General features: G+C 41.7%; 2 protein-coding genes and 1 long non-coding RNA gene across 3 annotated transcripts in view; 1 reads left to right on the top strand and 2 right to left on the bottom strand.

Moving 5' to 3' along the window:
• LOC109198185 (low affinity immunoglobulin gamma Fc region receptor II-b) overlaps positions 1 to 3,918 on the bottom strand; it is a 997,390-nt gene that overhangs the window by 576,949 nt on the left and 416,523 nt on the right. The window lies entirely within an intron of this gene.
• The window catches only part of LOC109201287 (obscurin), a 493,328-nt gene that overhangs the window by 198,312 nt on the left and 291,098 nt on the right, over positions 1 to 3,918 (top strand). The gene's annotated exons all lie outside the window — the stretch shown is intronic.
• LOC102080099 (uncharacterized) lies at positions 2,055 to 2,722 on the bottom strand. Its single transcript, XR_001223598.3, has 3 exons — positions 2,669 to 2,722; positions 2,489 to 2,566; positions 2,055 to 2,270 (listed from the first exon to the last, which is right to left on the bottom strand). It is a non-coding gene; the product is annotated as an uncharacterized LOC102080099 (long non-coding RNA).

Consider the following 3,918-nt stretch of genomic DNA (forward strand, 5'->3'; position numbering starts at 1 on the left):
AGCATAATTCATGTTATTCACCATACACTTAAACTAGCACATACCTTCTGTTTTTGACCACTGCCTGGGAATGATCTTCACTGCAAGATTCCTTTTTTTCAAGACAGTTACATTCACAAGTTAACAGACCTCATCATGATGGGTGTGAAATGTTTATTGCTAATAGCACCAGCTGTAACTACAGGCCTTGGGAACACGACCTCGACACAATTAACAAAATGAAAAAGTACAGTCACAATAAAGCAGTTTCAGCTTTAATTTCAGGTTGGCATAATTTATAAACTAAATTTAATGTTGTTTATGTTAAACTAGAACATTTTGAAGAGCCTATTTATGTCTGAAACTCTCATCTAAAGACAGCATCACTGACTTGATCAGAATGTGAAGATGAGAAAAAGAATAAAATGGTGATGCATCATGCTGATATAGTTTATAAAAAAGCATGTGAGTGTATGTGTGAACACTCAAGATCAGCAGAACATGATCTGGGATGCACTTAACCTGGAACACTGAACAGGTTCCTGAAAACTCTGGAACAAATCAAAAATGTGACCTCAAAAGTGAAATATATTGTTGGCCACCAAATCCTGCCTTTGTGTATAATGGGTCAAGAAAGAGGATTTCTCTTTTAGGTGGCTTCAGTACCTAAAAGACAGTTAGCCATGACTTCAAACCTGAAAACAATGTCATTGCAAGTGATCATAAAGAAAGACTTTTGAAACTGCGTCATAAAAGTTTGAATAGATCTCAGACTTACACACAACTGGAAATGACCAGGTGTCCGGAGATGGAGAACTACGATGTCCATCCTCTGAGCATCAGTCTGAAACTGAATTTTATTTTTAAGTATTCAGTATATGAACTCTCACTAAAGTTCTATAAAAATTCATTCTGATTACTTGTTTGTTTTTTTAAAGGATGGTATACTTACAGGAAAGGACTGCAATGGATCACAGCCACAGGGTGCAAGCCAAGTCCGGATGACATACAGATTTTCTATGTAAATGCTTATCCCCTAGAAAATGTGAAACAGCACATTAAAAACAAGTCTTTAAATTAAAGCTCGGCAATACTCGTACACAATATACAACACCTTTGACTCAACAATTTTAGTGATAAGCTCAAAACATCCATTTCCAATCTGAAACAAAAAACCCCCGGATGGACACTTTATTATTTCATGGTCAGAGGAGCTTGTAAAGAAAAGCGTCTGGACTTCTTTGAGTTGCTTGAAGACGTTTCACCTCTCATCCGAGAAGCTTCTTCAGTTCTAAGGTCAAATGGTGGAGAGTCCCAGATTTAAACCCAGTGGGAGTATCCCCCCAAAGAGGGACAAAAGGACAATCTTTCAAGGATGCCAATGTTCACATTCTGGACAGAGAGGACAGATGGTTTGAAAGAGGAGTGAAAGAGGCCATCTATGTCCACTGTGAGCGACCATCTTTGAACAGAGGCGGTGGTTTACGACACCAACTGTCTGCCATCTATAATCCAGTTTTGAGTTCCCTCCCCAGACGCCTTAACGCCCACTCACATCCTGGGCCATCTGACCTCAGGAATTCGCATGATAAGGTGGGGCCAGGTTTCACAATGAGCTCACCCGAAACCCTGGCTGATTGGGACCCACACCCATTTTCACACCTTGGCTCAGGCGATTAGAGGATCACCAGGGGGTCCTTTTGTCCCTCTTTGGGGGGATACTCCCACTAGGTTTAAATCTGGGACTCCCCACCATTTGACCTTAGAACTGAAGAAGCTTCTCCAATGAGAGGTGAAACGTCTTCAAGCAACTTAAAGGAGTCCAGACGCTTTTCTTTGCAAGCTCCTTTGACTACGATGACCTGGATGACTGAGAACCTTCACAGATTTATTATTTCATATTCATAGAAAAAATAAAAAATACAGTTGATTCTATTTGTTTGTTTAAACCCAGTGTCAAAAAATCAGCCCGCGTGAGACATCCAGAAGACGTTTCAACAATCAGCTCATCTTTGGGTCTGCTGATGTCCAGAACATAGTTGAGCTAAAAAAAAACCCAGAGAGGTGTCAGACTGTGGATGACAAAATCAGATAAGCACTAAAAGTAGCACTTTGTGACATGTGAAAACTTTAACATGCAAGCTGTTGTTGGCCAGGGTGCGGTACAAAACACCAGGATGAACGGCTGGCCAAAATATTCTCAGGCTTTGTCAGAGCTTCGCACAGGTCAGGAAAAGTTGCATCTGTTGACCTTCTATTGCCTTTCTTGTTGTCAACTCTTACCTGAGGTTCTGTAGGGATTTCAACAGGTTTTAGACAAAACACTACATAGAATGCATATTAAATGCATACAAATGCAAGAAAAATAAGCACTATTTATAGAAGGAAATTCATTTAAAACAGCAGGTAACAAATTCTTTTATGAGCCCTCAACTCCACCAAGATAATGAATGCAAGATTATTATTTCACCTATATATGACAATCACTATTCAAAATAAGAAATTTTACCATTGTCACCAGACATTGAAGGTGCTGGGTTCAACACCGTTTCTGTGGTTTCTCTGGGTTTATTGCACACCTGTGGGGCTAGGGACACAAAGAAAACAACAATATACACACACAGACAGGAACAAATGTAATCTGTGAACAATGACAGTGTTCTGGTCGTGTGAAAATGCATGTACTTACCTACGACAGCTTGACCCAGTGCCGACAATGAGATATTGATCTTTCCAGGTCGACCATGTCTTAGCTGCCTCTCCAGAAGTTTCTTGTTGGTGACAGTGTTATAATGATGAGTTATATTTCTCATCAGAAACAGATGTGTGGATGGACTCATATTACTTAAAAAGTAATTGCTTTTCCTCATGCTTGCAAAGAACCTTTCAACAACTTGACTGTTCAGCCAGCCTTTCAGCTCTGGGACAAGTTGAACTCTGCGTAATAAGTCCTTGGGATCTTTTGTATTTCCCTCATGAAATCTGTCATACAGGACATAATGGTCAGATGATCCAGTGACAGGATGAGGATTTTCATTTACACTGTCCATCCTTTCATGTAGCCATGGAAGATTCACTTTCAGGCTTTCATCCTGTGCAGCCTTGACATTTTCCTCAGTGGGCTCAGCCAGTCGACCTTCATGTGGATGAAATGGCAGTCTATCAGGAACCCGCAAATTGGTGTGTGCCGCCAAACCCCTCGCAAAATCATAAACACAGATGTTTGGCATGTGATTCCAGGACAGGAGAAGGTCAGCAAAATCCCGGGGACTTTCAGCACGGAGATTAAATTTAACACTGTATACAATGACATGTGGACATAGTATTACAAACCATCCTCCTGCAAGCAAAGATTTAAAAAGTTGTGTGTGATTGTAATTAAATATTTTAATGCTACTTCTTATAATCACCAAGTGATGCTTACCAGAGGCAGCCCATATGCTTTGAAAGACCTTATCATATGTCTGCCTGCTCTTCATCTTCTCCCTCAGTCTGGTGATGAGATCAAAGCGGGAGCCTTTGGAGTGGATGCTGCAGGCTTTGCACAATTTTGTCACCACTCCAACCTGACAGTAATTAGGGAAAACTGTAAATGGAACAACCCCAGAACTTTATGTCACATATTCTAAAAACTTCAAAGCAATGTTACCTTTTCGGGGCGATCGTGGCTCAAGAGTTGGCAGTTCGTCTTGTAATCAGAAGGTTGCCGGTTCGAGCCCCAGCTCGGACAGTCTCGGTTGTTGTGTCCTTGGGCAAGACACTTCACCTGTTTCCTACTGGTGGTGGTCAAAGGGCCCGGTGGCGCCAGTGTCCGGCAGCCTCGCCTTTGTCAGTGTGCCCCAGGGTGGCTGTGGCTACAGTGTAGCTTGCCATCACCAGTGTGTGGATGTGTGGGTGGATGACTGAACGTGTAAACCGCTTTGGGGTCCTTAGGGACTA

This window comes from Oreochromis niloticus, linkage group LG3 (assembly GCF_001858045.2).
Source record: "Oreochromis niloticus isolate F11D_XX linkage group LG3, O_niloticus_UMD_NMBU, whole genome shotgun sequence".
In the NCBI taxonomy this organism is placed as follows: domain Eukaryota; kingdom Metazoa; phylum Chordata; class Actinopteri; order Cichliformes; family Cichlidae; genus Oreochromis; species Oreochromis niloticus.